A 16,089-nucleotide genomic window follows, 5' to 3' on the forward strand; every position below is an offset into this window, starting at 1 on the left:
TAAGTAGCAGGTTTGTAACGGGAAGCACTGCCCGAGTTTAAGGAGCAAATTAGTGGAATCCTTGGGTGTTTTGCCCAAGGCAAGGACGTAGGTTGGGTTTGGCCAAACCTCATTAAAAATTCAGTGTCTGCACTCTCTCTCTCTCTCTCTCTCTCTTTACAATTCCACACTTATATTTATTTGATCTGCTATGCATATTTAAATATTGGCATATCTGAATTTATATCTAAAATACTTGAGATTGATTGAGTAATACTAAGATTAAAGATAGGACATACGAAGAATTTTTAAAATACCCAATTCACCCCTCCCCCTTTTGGGATTACACCTAAATTGACATTTGGTACTAGAGGTAGGTTGCATAGACTTAAATGTTCTTTGTAAAAGATCACAATGGCTCATTTTGGTGTATCTCCATTCGGTGTGGGAAAAATCTCTGCAAGGCCTCCAATGTTTTATGTTGATAATGTTGGAATTCCTAAATCAAAATATGAGCTAAATGAGAATGACATGAAATTAATGCAAATAAATTTCAGTGCCATGAATAATCTATTTCTTGCTTTAGATACTAATGTCTTTCATGAAATCAAGTCATGTCAAAATGCTAAGGAGATATGGGAAGAATTCGATAGGAGATTTGGAGAGACCAAAGGAAAGAAGTCCACCACTTGGGAAGATTCATGCTCAAATGATCAGGTAGCGGAAAATTGTAGCCTAGTTGCATTAATCAACGAAGAGGTACATTCCTCTCCTTGTACTTCTTATAATGATTCTCAAAATGATTCATGCAATGATTGTGATAAATCTTGTGATATATATTGTGATAATTTTGGTAGTGAATCTTATGATGAATCAGATAATGGTAACATGCCATCTTATGAGGAATTACAAAAGGGATTTGTTAAGGCCCATAAGATTCTAACAAAGATGTTTAAAAAGAAAACAATGTCAGAAAATGAAAATAAAAACTTAGCAAAACAATTATAAGATTTTAGAGAGTCTCATACTTATTGGGAAAAAGAAAAGATTGAAAAGGACTTAGAAATTAAGAGATTAGTAAACAAAAATAAGGGATTACTGAAAGAATTAGAATCAAAAATTCTTGTTGGAAAAGAAAAGGATTTGAAAATCATGAAATTAGAAGACAAGAATGATATGATGGTGAAAGAGCTGAAAGAGTTAAGTTCCAAAATTTCGAGTGATAATGCAAAAGATTTTCATATTTTTGAACTTGAATGTAAAGCAAACAAAATGACCAATGAATTTGTAAAATTACAAGCTGTTTGCAAAGACTTAAAGAATTTAAAAATTCAAGACCTAGAAAGAAAGATAGAGGATCAAGCTAAGATCATCCACGCATTTACTAGGGGCAAAGAAAACTTTGATAAACTCTTGGGTTCTTAAAAGATGACCTTAGATAAGGAAAATATAGGTTATAATGGAATTGAAAATAGGAGAAGAAATAACCTATACATGGGGTACTTTGTTAAAGCATCAAAATTATACGCTAGCACCTCCTCTGGTCTGTATGCTCACACCACCTACGTATTATGCAAAAATAAAGGGCACATCAAATTTGATTGTCCATTTAAAAGGAAAGGTGTGAAACCCAAATAGGTCTGGAGAGTCAAAAAAAATGGGTACTAAAAATGAACCCCAAAAACTCCTCCTTAGACCTTAGGATTGAGAATTTAGTGCAGTCAACCACACAAATGAAAAAGGATAATGATGACTAAAGGCTTAGGAAGTGGTGTGATTATAATGACAAATCTTAGTATATGCACACTATTGGTATACTAAGAACCATAAAAAGGCTAACCAATATGGAAATATAAGTAATTTATCCAATCTAAACTTAATGAATACATATATCATAATGATCAGGTAAGATATAAAAATATTGGTTAAACATTGCTAACTTTGATTTGTTCAAAGTAAAAGGTTGAAGGCTTAACTAGCTAAAATATCAGGAACCTTATATCTTTGCAGTGAGTAACATAAATCATAATATTAAAGAATAAATCCACTTCCAAATGGACTAAAGCATTGTTGTTTAGCGAATAATTCTTATTACTTAACTCATGCTTAAATATTAAAATCTTAAGTTAAGCTGATCATGTCCATTGCATAAGACTGAGTCTTAGGAAATAAATCATATACTAAGCATCATCTAATCCTAAACTCATCCTTGGAGCCTTAAATGCTTAAATCAGTCATCATTCTAACCACAAGCACTAATAATCATAAATTTCATATCTATCAAGTGCTTATTAAAAGACATTTTACTATAATCAAATCAGGGGCATTCTCTAAGTGAATCAAATTGTTTATCAAGACATTTTTAATAAATATTTCCTTTGTGCTTAAAATGTAAAATTTCCTAATTTTGATTTGTGATTAAGTCATTTCCTTCACAAGAAATCTTTACCATACCACAATCATATCCAGTAAAGACTCATCTATCATAGGCTCGTACCCTTGCTTAAAATTGAAGACATACTTATAAGGTACTGTCTAATGGTGGGATAATCAGAAATACCTTAAGGGCAACATTCATCCTACCTAAGAAGTTGGACACATTCACTTCCATGAAAATATTACAAATAATGTCCACTCATAATGAATACTCTTCTAAACTTAATAGCAATTTAATTGATAAGAGTATTTGTCAATCTCACTTCATAAGCTCTCAAACTCCAAGTCAAATCTATTAGATATGTCAAATGGCTAAGTTATTTGCAATAGGTTTCAATATATATAAAAATGCAAATATCTAATAAACCTATGTGTTGAGATCCATAAAAAAAGAGACAATATAGGCTTATGACCATGAAGAAGAATTGTTTATGATTTTTTGGTCCTCTAAGCTAAAACATTCAACGCCAAGCTAAAACCATTGAAAATCTTAAAACACTTAGCTACGATCTTGAAAAATGGTAAAGGCATAAGAAAGTAATAGTTGAATGGTGCAAAACTGCAAGTGCACAGTATTGTAGTTTTATAATATAATGATGTGTAGAGTATCGTCCTCAGGGATTAATGTCTTAATTTTACCAAGTACTGAAATTATACTAACCTTGATTTTATTTAGAAAGATTAATAATTTTAAACTGCAAAATTGAAATAAGGCTACTTTAAATAAACTACTCAAGGGAAAATAAAACTGACTGCCGCGTATCAAATTACTGAGGGTGAAAACTTCTAGAAAACCGATTTCACCTAGTTTCTTAATATGCTTTACTCATCTAGCTAATTCGACTTTGTTTTCTTTGTTTGTTAGCAAATCGCCAATTTTTCCAAAAGCCTCAATCGATAGTCAATCAGAATCTATTCTTGTTTATTAGTTAACATAAGATTATGCAAATTCATAGCGCAAGAACGCAATAAGACACTTGATTTTTAATGCTATGTAGTTTCATACAAGTTTTTCGATCTATATATTTACTTACGCTGAATTACCCAAGATCTATCCTATTATCCTCCCTTTCAGTAGCAAATCATAAGACTAATATCATTTAATTAATGACCAATTAATTAAAAGCATCAAGCACAGAATAACTCGAACAAATAATAAAGAAAACTACTTCAGATTAGCATCAACGAGCAAACATAGTTCGAAACGGGGTTACATCGTTTTCCTAGAATACAAAAATTTAGTTAATTTCGAAAAGTAAATCCAAAATAAAAGATTTCACCATGTTTTCGTCTATTTGGAGCATAGAGGAAAAATCAACACTCGCAGCACCGCCATCGCGTGTCGCGAACACCCCGAACATCGTCATTGTTCGCCGCCTTCTGATTCTGAAAGCTTTAACTTTTCTGCATGCCACCAACTTTCCTTTGCCACTGTTCGTATTGTTTTTCAATGTAGCATGGCCTTTCCAAAAGCCTCTCGAAAGACTTCCTCGACTGCCTCCAAGAAGCTAACAAGAGAGAGACCTCCCAAAAGAAATATTCTCCAACACCGGCCTCCAAAGGCCCCGCGCCCCTCTGTAAGTCTCCCACCAAAAAGAAAATTTTTACAACTCCCCTTTTCTAGGTGTGGCCTCCTCAGTAAGAATAATAGTCCCCAATCCTCTTCTTGTCTCTTTGCACACGGCCTCCGTTGTAATAACCCTAAATATTCCCCATTTTTCTACTTTTCCAATCCTCCCAAAACCCTCCACAAACCTAGCATGTCACGCCCCGAACCCCGAAATGGGACCCGTGCACATATAAATCATCACAGATACAGTACACTGGATGAGGGTCCGACCCCATGGGGTTCCCAGGCACCCTAAACACATCCAATCATAATCATATATGTAGCGAAAAAGGTCATTCTATATCAACATATGCAGTACCATACCAAAGTCTATACAAGAGCAAAATATGGCTCTAACAAAACGTACAAATTGGGTGCCCAAATACAACTCAAAATGGCAACCCAACAAAACTACAGTCCTAGCACTTACCCAAGCGCTAACGTAGTACACCAGCCACTACGCTCACTACACCAGGAAGCTAGTTCCGGTTACCCAAAAGACCTGTAAAAATATACGTACAATAGGGGTGAGACACCTCTCAGTAAGGAAGAACACAGGTTATATCGGTGTGTGGCATTTGAGTGTTATCATGACACAACATACAAGCAGTTGAATGCAATCTAGTACTAATTTACACAGTGCACACACGCACACACACGGCGGCCATTTATACGCAGCCTCGTAACAATACACACACATGATCAGTAACCTGGTGTCATCACACCCATCGACCCGAAGCCGGTTCGGCATTCCGGCATTAGCCTGTAGCCAACCCGCGAAGCACGGCGCCACCGGCACATGGCTAGTCCTCGACTTCCATGGCATCGTACCGGTGCTAACTAGTGGATCCACACCCTTTGGCCTGATTTGCCAGAACAGGCTCACGCCCTCGGATATAGAACTGGCCACTCTTGCCAATGTGGCTGGCGATACACACGCCCTTGGATATAGAGCCGGCCACTCTCAGTACCTGGAACAATTTCGGAACCGCGTTCTTACTAGCATTTCAACATATCACACACACATGCATGCTCATATAACCAAACAAACCACACTCATTTGGTAATCTAAATCATGGTTTTCCAAACAAATACATTTTAAACAAAGTCAAGGCACGGTCATCCCAATATCACAGTATAAATCACACATATACTCGGTTTTTAACAAAATCCGGGATTCAGCCAATCGCCCCCTTTTTTCCAAAATTGTAATAATGAAAAACCCATAGTTTTTCCCATTAGATCCCCCCAAATGAGTAGCCAAAACATACACAGGACGATGGACCACAGTTCCACCGAGTCCGATTTCAAGAATAACCAATATAAACATAGTTCCCCTTACCTTAACCCCGTAAGCAAATCCCGAACTCTAAGGTCCCTAAACAGCGAACCGAGTTCAAAACCTACAAATCATAGTACAAAATATACTCACAAGACTGATACCTACAAAACTATCGAATCAAAATTAAAAACCGAGCCTTACCTCGATTTTACGCCGAAACCCAAAAATCTCCGAAACAAGATTCCGATCCGTAAAAGTTGTAGAGAATCCTTCCACGATTCTCGTGGTAGCTTCCGTTTTTCGATTCCGCCAACGATCAGTGAAGAATTCTAGAGAGAATGAGAGAGTAGAGAGAGTTTAGAGAGAGAGAGAGAGAGAGAGAGAGAGAGAGAGAGATAGGATTGAGTTTACTTAGCCCTTGACCCGAAAATTTCCAAATTTGTCCCTCTTAATATTTAAATCCATTTTTCATATTTTGGGTTTTTACATAGCATCCGCCCCATTTACTTTTTCCTCACTTTGCATGGCCAGGTCACATTAGATCCGGTCCACTCTCCTTTTGCTTTGCTTTATTTCACAATACTCACACACACACACTCACAATCCAGTCACGAAACACACACACACACGGGCCAATCTTCAATTTGCTAACACAAAAGAAACCACCAATTTTAACTTTTCAAACTCTTGTTTCCAAGGCACTAGCCACTATTTTTGACTTTTCCAAATCTTTCCAATCTACACACACACACACACACACACAATCAAAAGAGAAAAATATATATATGTGTTTGATATATATATATCTTTTTTGATTTTTTTTTCTTCTTTAAATGTTCAAAAAAGTTTTTGGCGTATTCTTCTGATGCTCACGTACACATACGTGCATTTTTATTTGCAGCTTTAAGATCCAAAAATTATCTTGTAATAAAATATAAAAATCCATGTGTTATTGAATAAGGACCCAAATGTTATAAATCGAGTGCATGGTTAAAATATTGAACTTAATTAGGCATTTTAATTAAAATAATGATCTTTAATGCATGATTTTAAATGTCTAATTACGCAACTTTTACGCGTAATCACAGCCCCAACTAGCATTTTACGAGTCTCTATCAATAATGTGAATGCAATTCAGGGTGGTGTCATACCAATTTCAGTGAATGAGCGCACGTGTAACACAACCATACCCTTTCACGTACAGGAATATCACCGAATTACATGCAAACTCATTCATACACAACGTATGCAACTCCGAAGTAAGTCATTCATGCAAGTCTCATCATTATATAGCCATTAAGAACAGTAAACTCATGTAAAATTAACCAGCAATCACAATTGAGAGTTAATGTAGTCATATAAATTCAAGTATAAATAAGCAAAATCTCAAGGCATGTGTAATGTGTATGACTCGTTACACCCAGGATATCCATGGACACCTACAGAACTATCACTTTGACTCAGCCTAACTGGCATACCCTCAAAAGCACTCAAAAAGGATGTTTTCACTTGTCGTATGTGAGGAGGAGTATCATGATCAAACATCCCACATACTGTAAAGAACAAACAATAAATATACGGAGTGGACTAGTCTGAAAAGGATCCAGCCCATATACGAGGTGTCGGGTCCTTCACCCTAGCATCTATTCACCTACTCGTCATATCCAACCAAGACCACCCTAGATTAACTTATTCACAAACCAGGCGTGAATACATCTGAGGCATTAGGCGGGTGAAGAGTCTTCATATGTGGAGAACATGTGTCGTGTCCCTGACATTTTTTTGTAATTGTGTAGAGTAGGTATTAATCTTTCACCTCTTCTAGGGTATTTCTTTTTTTCTTTTTCTTTCTTATGCTCATTTTTCAATTTCTTTTTTTTTTTCATGGTCAGTTAGGACAATCATAACACTTCTTTTATCATTTTCATACCACCCATGTGCATTGAGCTCGAACAAGAGTCCATGAAATAAGTCTATTTCTAGGGGTTGGCTCAGCCTTCACATCTTGAGTAGGCTACAAGACTTAGGTTTCTATCTCCCCACTAGATGTCACCCCTAGGCTAGCAAGTCAAAAACCAAGACTAGTGTACAAAGAATATCCAGGAAAAAAAAAAAGGGAAAGATGAGTTTTATGAACTCTGAGTTGACGTCAAAAACTCAAAAGAACAATAAATGGCTCAACAATACCTCACAAGGTGTCAAAGTCGCCATGGACGCTCTCTCAGTATTCACAAGGAACCCTAAGTGCTACAAGTCACATGAACGTGTTTTTTTTTTTTTTTAGCTTCAAGAGATACCATGCAGATACAAGAGTTTATATAGCCAGATTAACACGACTGAACTACCAATTCTTCAATGAGTTACAATTCCTAGTTTAGCCATATAAAGAGAAACTACACATAAATGACCCAAGTGTGTACTCCTAAGTTATATGCAGGTATGTGAAGGGCATAAGTAGTGTCACTCATGGCCTAATCATCTATATTCACATTTTTTTTCAATGTTATTCAAAGATGAGAAAGATTGAAGAAAAGAAAGAAACTTCCCTAGCTTCTTGGTAAATCCATCGAGGAATTAAATTTTCAGCTCTGTACTCATGCCAAATAAACCTACATAAAAAATCTAAATTATTCAAAAGTGCATAGGTAAATAAATAAAGTAATAAAGATAAAAGAAATAAACAAAATAAAAACTCTTTGGGTTGCCTCCTATAAGTGCTTGTTTTAACTTCTCTAGCCAGAATTTTTAATCTTCATCGACCAGGATCTCCAAGAGGAATAAATGCACCGTTCATCCACATTTGTTCTCCATAGTAGTGCTTCAATCTTTGACCATTAATTATAAATATATTTCCTATCTTATCCTTCAAGTCTATTGCTCCAAAAGGGAAAACTTTTTCAATTGTATAAGGACCTATCCATCTTGACCTCAACTTACCCAGGAAGAGTTTTGATCTTGAGTTGAAGAGTAGAACCTATTGTCCTGGAGCAAACTCATGCCTAAGAATCTATTTGTCATGCCACTTCTTCGTCGGCTTTTTGTAGATTTTTGCATTTTCATACGCATCACCAGAGAACGCATAGCAAAGATGCTTAGGGAATTTCTTCAACTCTAGAAATATAGGTTACTGCCTATTTTCTTTGGAGATTATAGAATCCATCCTTGCTACCATAGGTTCTAGCCTCCCCACACGCTGTTGTGTTGTAATCTACTACAAAGATCGTTCTAGGTGATCAGCGAGTACATCCTTTTGAAAGGATTTTTCTACACCTTGCTGAATGACATCTACTCGAAAGCAAGTGTTTGGATCTTCTGGGAATCTCATGTCTTGGTAGATGTTGAACATAACCTCTTTCTTGTCCACTCTCAATGTTAACTTGCCCTTTTGAACATCAATTAAAGCCCTTCCAGTGGCCAAGAATGGTCAGCCAAGAATTAGTGGGACTTCTTGGTCTTCCTCCATATCTAACACCACAAAATCGGCAAGAAAATAAATTTATCCACCTTTACCAAAACGTCTTCTATGATTCCACGTGGATACTTAATGGATCGGTCTACTAGTTGCAAAGAAATGATTGCTTGTTTTATATCTCCAAGTCCTAATTTCCTGCAAACAAAAAGTGGCATAACATTAATACTAGCACCAAGATCACATAAAACTTTATCAAAAAATGAATTTCCAATAGTGCAAGGCAAAGTAAAACTCCTTGGATCTTTTAATTTTTGAGGCAATTTCTTTTGAAGAATAGCACTACACTCCTCGGTAAGTTTCACTGTTTCAAACTCCTCTAACCTTCTTTTCTTGGAAATGATGTCCATCAGGAATTTGGCATAGTTTGGCATTTGTTCCGAGGCATCTACAAAAGGAATATTTATGTGAATTTTCTTAAAAATATCCAAAAACTTAGAAAATTGCTTATCTAATTTTTGTTTTTGAAAGCGTTGAGGATAAGGAAGTGGAGTAGAGAGAATATGAGGATTGTCAGGAAATGAAATTACTGGTGACGTGTCAATCTCTCTTGGTGTATCATCCACAATCTCCTCTTCTTTCCCTTTATTCTTGCTTTAGCCATTCCTTTCAGTTGTAGGTGTGGACATGGTTTCCTTTGCTGGTGACTTCTCAATTTCTCTTCCATTCCTAAGTGTGATGGCCTTGCATTGTTCCTTAGGATTCACTTCTGTGTTGTTAGGAAAAGTTCCTCTCTGTTGGGTATTGATAGTCGTGGCTAGTTACCCACTTTGCATTTCAAGATTCTTTATGGCGGCTCCCTTATTGCTGCAATGAGTCTTAATGTTGTCCAGCCATGAATTAGTCTTTTTAAACCTTGCTTTTGTCTCCTCAACAAATGGTATCATGGCATCCTCAAGTGACATCTTCTTCTCACCTTGATGACTATCAAGTCCTGGAGGAGGTTGCAGCACATTCCTTGTATTTCCATAAGACAAATTCTCATGATTTAGAAGCCTCGGATGGTAATATTGTGGCACTAGATTACCCCTATAGTTGTAGTTCCAATTGTTGATGTATTGAACCTGTTCATGACTTGCTTCATTGCTCAGATTTGTCCTACTTGTAGCTACCACATATTCTACACCTTGTGGTATCCTCTGGGTTGTCAAAGCTGAAATCTGATGAGATAGAGAAGCAACTTGAGCTGAAAGTGCAGCAAACGGCTCTAATTCATGAATTCCAGCAACTTTCTTGGCCATAGTTCTTTCAATTGGCCATTGATAGTTATATGAGGTCATTTCTTCCGAAAGAGCAGTAGCACCCTCAAGTGTATTTGACATCAAAGTTCCCCTAGATGCAGCATCAACTAAAGTTCGTGTTTGCCCATTTAACCCATTATAAAACATCTGAATCTACAACCAATTCGACAATCCATGTTGTGGGCTGTGTCGAATCAAATCTTTATACCTTTCCCAAGCTTCATAGAGTGATTCGAAATCATGTTGCTTGAATTGACCAATCTCACTCCTAAGTTAAGCTGTTTTTGCAAGTGGAAAGAATTTAGCTAGAAATTTTTTAGCCATGTCCTGCCAACTAGTAATACTCCCCGGTTGTAGAGACTATAGCCAACCCCTTTGCTTTGTCCCTCGAAGAAAAAGGTAACAATCTCAATCTAATGGTGTTTTCAGTAACACCATTGATCTTCACAGTGTCACAAATCTCCAAAAACATTGCCAGATGGATATTGGGATCATCAAGTGGTGATCCACTAAATTGGGCCTGTTGCACCATGTTGATTAATGCGGGTTTGAGCTCAAAATTGTTGGCATTAATGGGCTGGCGTCTAATACCCGAATAGTTTTCATTCACAACTGGTCGTACATAATCCTTCAGGGCGCGTGGCTGCACATTATCTTGTCCGTTCTCCATGACTAGTACCCTATTTTTCCTCATTGCTCTGAGCATTCTTTCAATTTCCGGATCAAAAGGAATAATGGCACGGGTTCTAGCACAGCGCATCCAACATAAAAAAACACACCTAAAATAAAGAAGATAAAAAAAAACAAATTATAAAATAAAATAAATAAAATAATAAATATAAAAGTAAAATTCTAAATTAAAACCAAGATTACTTTGTATTGATATTGGCAAAAATAAGAAAAACTCAATCCCCGGCAATGCGCCAAAAACTTGATCGGTGCAAAACTGCAAGTACACAATATCGTAGTTTTATAATATAACGATGTGTAGAGTATCGTCCTTAGGGATTGATGTCTTAATTTTACCAATTACCAAAATTATAATAACCTTGATTTTATTTAGAAAGATTAAGATTTTAAATTGTGAAATTAAAATAAGGCTACTTTAAATAAACTACTCAAGGGAAAATAAAACTGATTGCCGCGTATCAAATTACTGAGGGTGAAAACTTCTAGAAAACCGATTTCACCTAGTTTCTCAATATGCTTTACTCATCTATCTAATTCGACTTCGTTTTCTCTGTTTGTTAGCAAATCGCCAATTTTTCCAAAAGCCTCAATCGATAGTCAATCAGAACCTATTCTTGTTTATTATTTAACATAAGATTAGCAAATTCATAACACAAAAACACAATAAGACCCTTGATTTAATGTTACGTAGGTTCATACAAGTCTTTCGATCTATATATTTACCTACGCTGAATTACCCAAGATCTATCCTATAATCCCCCCTTTCAGTAGCAAATCACAAGACTAATATCATTTAATTAATGACCAGTTAATTAAAAGTATTAAGCGCAGAATAACTCAAACAAACAATAAAGAAAACTACTTCATATTAGCATCAAGGAGCAAGCATAGTTCGAAACTGGACTACATCATTTTCCTAGAATACAAAAATTTAGCTCATTCCGAAAATTAAATCCAAAATAACATATTTCACTATGTTTTCATCAATTTGAAGCGTAGAGGAAAAATCAACACTCGCAGCACCGCTGTCGCGCGTTGCAAACACCCCAAACACCGCCGTTGTTCGTTGCCTTCTGATTCTGAAAGCTTTAACTTTTCTGCGTGCCACCAACTCTCCTTTGTCGATGTTCGTATTGTTTTTCAACGCAGCGTGGCCTCTCCAAAAGCCTCCTAAAAGACTTCCCCGGCTGCCTCCAAGAAGCTAACAAGAGAGAGACCTCTCAAAAGAAATATTCTTCAGCGCCGGCCTCCAAAAGTCCCACACCCCTCCATAAGTCTCCCAGTAAAAAGAAAATTTTTCCAACTCTCCTTTTCTAGGTGCGGCCTCCTCAATAAGAATAATAGTCCCTAATCCTCTTCTTGTCTCCTTGCGCACGACCTCCTGCTGTAATAACCCTAAAAATTCCCTTTTTTTCTACTTTTCCAATCCTCCCAAAACCCTCCACAAACCTAGCATCCGCCCATTCACTTTTTCCTCACTTTGCATGGTTGGGTCACATCAGAGCCAACCCACTCTCCTTTTGCTTTGTGTCACGGACTCCCAAAATGGGACTCAAATAAGGGCCGTGTGCCACTCGTTGAGAGCTCTCCCTCGACAAGTCAGCCAAATCTCATACGTTCAAGCTTGCAAGCGTAAACACCAGGTGAGTCTCAATACTCAAGAAAACAAGGAACAATAGGATATCACACGAGTAATATATTCTCATACACAAAATAAGACTATAACAATCAAGGATATCACAATCCAAGGCAACAAAACACCATAATGAAAATGACTACTTGTATTATTTAACTCCAAGAGAATAACCATACAAACGTTAACACAGATAATTATATATTCATTCTAAATCCCTAGAGAATACAATTATAGCAGTATCTCTCTCCCCCTTTTTCCTATTACATTGTCACTCCCTAACACTTTGCTTTATTTCACAATACTCACACACACACACACACACACACACACACACACACACACACTCACAATCCAGCCCAACTCACGAAACACACACACACAGCCCAATCTTCAATTTGCTAACACAAAAGAAACCCACCAATTTTGACTTTTCCAACTCTTGTTTCCAAGGCACTAGCCACTATTTTTGACTTTTCCAAATCTTTCCAAACACACACACACACACACACACACACACACACACATATATATATATATATATATATATATATATATATATACATACATATATATTTTTCTCTTTTAATTTTTATTCTTCTTTAAATGTCCACGAAAGTCTTTGGCGCGTACTTTTGATGTTCACGTACACATACGTGTATTTTCATTTTTAGCTTTAAGATCCAAAAATTATCTTGCAATAAAATATAAAAATTCATGAGTTATTGAAAAAGGACCCAAATGTTATAAATCGAGCGTACGGTTAAAATATTGAACTTAATTAGGCATTTTAATTAAAATAATGATCTTTAATGCATGATTTTAAATGTCTGATTACGCAACTTTTATTCTTAATCAATAGTGCATAACTTAGGAGGAGCATTATTTTTTAAATTCATGACTCTATGCTCTCATAATTTTTCTTTATGCCCATATGTCTTTATGAAAACAGCATTGCAAATTACTGTCCATATTATACTATATGATTAAATTTCTTTAGTGGATAGTTTATAGTTTATGATTTGTTAGTTGAGCTACCAGATTGCATGCTTAATCTGGAACGCCACCTGCATGGCTAATGCAATGATGAAAATTGCATGCTAGTAGATATTTTAGGTTGTTGCATGCTTAAGATAAATTACTCGTTGAAAACAACCATAATTTAGGTACATGTTTTTTTATGGAAAAAGCTCAATTTACAAATGGCATGTTGCCATAATTTCGTTAAATCTTTCCAAAATAAAACCATGTGATAAGATGATTATGATAGAATAAATGTTAAAATATTTTTGAAAGGATAAGTGAATGCAAAAGGAAAATTTTATCCTCATTCTTATTCGATAATGCATGCTTGAAAATATTTAGGGGAGCTAAGCTTCATTACTAGAGAAAAAGCATAAAGAACTCATATGTATCATGGTATCGCAATAGTTGGTCTAAGATATTTTAAAATGATTGCTTATATGGCTAGGAAATATTAGAGAAATTAATCTTTGATAAGTATAAGCATATCATTTTATCTAAGTAAGTATTCAAATTCATAGGGAGAGTTTCTGAAAATTATTTCCTATCTTATTATGCTCACCAATATTTTTATACTTAGATGTGCATTGAATTTTCTATGACATGTACTTAATTATGATAATTTTAGTGAATACTCTAGATGAAAAACTTATTGCTTTGCCACAAGTTCCTTGAGTTAACCATATGTCGTTGTTTCAAAATATGTTGATATAATTAGGATCTATATGGTTAGTCTTTCTGGTTATATATTTTATAATTTACTCAAATTCGTAACTAGAAAGATGTTTGCTTTCCTAAGCTTTGAATTCTTGTTTCTGTTTCAACAAGTATCATCCCCAGTTCTAATTGATAAATATCAAAGGAAAATCTTTTTAAATCAATTTTTTACGACAAGGACTATTTTTACACTAAAATTCTTCCTTCTCTTGCCTTAATCTTTATATATATGTTTTTAAATTGCATAACTGATTCAGTGAATGCACATAACAATGTATGCGAAGTAGTTAGACGAAAATCGTGCTCAAACCTACTATTTTGCTATCATATATCATATGTTTTAAATTCTAATCTTTGACGGGTCTTATGATATGTTATTTACAATTGAAATGGTTTGTAGACATTTCTGGTCCAATTATGTTTAACATGTCATTTTAATTTTTTTAATGGCCAGTTATACTATTTGTATGAGCTTAAATGCCAACAAGGGGAAAGTTTTTCAAAAAGGGAGAGAGTTTTTCTGAGCTACATAAGAATTGTTTCAAAAAGGGGGAGTTTTTTTTTAAAAAAAAAAAAAGCTAAGAATTTTTTATTTTACACTAAGCTTAACCCTTTTGCTGATGCCAAAAGGGGGAGAGGATTGTTGGGCAAATTGATATACTCCTTGTGTTTTTAAACGATCTTTAAATTTTAAATTGAGATATGTGCATATGCTTTATTGCTAAATCTAGATGCATATTGAGTTGAACTTAAAATTTTCAACTTGAAATATCTCAGTGTCTTCTCTCTAGGTATAATTGAATTACAATGTCTATTTTGAAATTTATGCATTTTGCTCTGTGTTTGTCATCATCAAAAAGGGAGAAATTGTTGCCTTTTTCAGTCCGATCCCGTTTTGATAATGACAAAACACAATTATCTCATCTATGCATTGAGCCTTTTAGTAGGATCATTATTTAGCACGCATGGATGATACGAATACTATGGATGCCATGAGGAACTTGAAGCGCATTCAACCTGACACATTCCATGAAATTAAAAGAGCAAAGGATGAAGATACTTCAGATTTTCAGTTGTAATGTGTGTTTAGTCTCACTTGTATTTACATATCTCATATGATATAGTTGAAAGCTCAAAAAGACTTTAGACTAACCTTAGGACTCATGCATTTCATTGAAAAATCTATTGACATTAGTTTTAGGTTGGATGGACATTTTAGAGGCAAAATAATTCTGAAAAATAGAGGCCTCATCGACGAACCTCTTGGCCTCGTCGACGAATTCATAAGGCCACTCGGCGATGAACGTTTTGTTCTCGTCGACAGGAAAATATCGAGACCTCATTTTTCTCAAACAGGCCATTCGGCGACGAACCCATGTTCTCGTCGATGAACGAGTGTTGGGCACTCATCGACGAATATATCAACTCGTTGACGAGGTCATCGCACTGAAAGAATTTCCAACGCTGAAACGGACAAATTAAATTTTAATTCAATGACCCAACGGCTAGAACTTGATCTAATGCTAAGAACACTTACTTAAACAAACCCTAAACCCTAGAAACACAAGAAGAAACACATTAGAGAGACTAATCTTCATATCTTGTGCTAAGTGTGTCTCCATTCAGAAGACTTTGCCAACAATCTATTGTATTCAGACATCTTTGGGCAAATCATCTTAATTTTTCAAAGGGCATTCATATAGACATCTTGCAAGCATTCTTTGGTTATTGAGGTTTGATTAATAAGTTGTTTCTTTGTGTATTCAATCTATATATTAAAGGTTTTTCATCTCTCATATTCTTATATCTAATATTTTGATTGAGAAGAAAAATCCTTGTTCTTCATCTATCTATTACTTGAAAATTTTCTTTAGGAAAAATTTTTGCTAGAGTTTAAATCTTTGAAAGCATTTACGTTTATACTTTATTCAAAGATTTCATCGTATTCCATTATTGCAAAAACTATTTTAGAGTAAATCCTAAAATCTCCAAAATACATATTTTTGAGAT

At 35.4% G+C, this 16,089-nt stretch overlaps 1 non-coding gene across 1 annotated transcript; it reads left to right on the plus strand.

Moving 5' to 3' along the window:
* The first annotated feature begins 10,185 nt into the window (after positions 1-10,185).
* Positions 10,186-10,292, plus strand: LOC131152483 (small nucleolar RNA R71). The gene has a single exon (XR_009135982.1). It is a non-coding gene; the product is annotated as a small nucleolar RNA R71 (small nucleolar RNA).
* The last annotated feature ends 5,797 nt before the right edge of the window (positions 10,293-16,089 follow it).

This window comes from Malania oleifera, chromosome 3, assembly GCF_029873635.1.
Source record: "Malania oleifera isolate guangnan ecotype guangnan chromosome 3, ASM2987363v1, whole genome shotgun sequence".
Taxonomy (NCBI): domain Eukaryota; kingdom Viridiplantae; phylum Streptophyta; class Magnoliopsida; order Santalales; family Ximeniaceae; genus Malania; species Malania oleifera.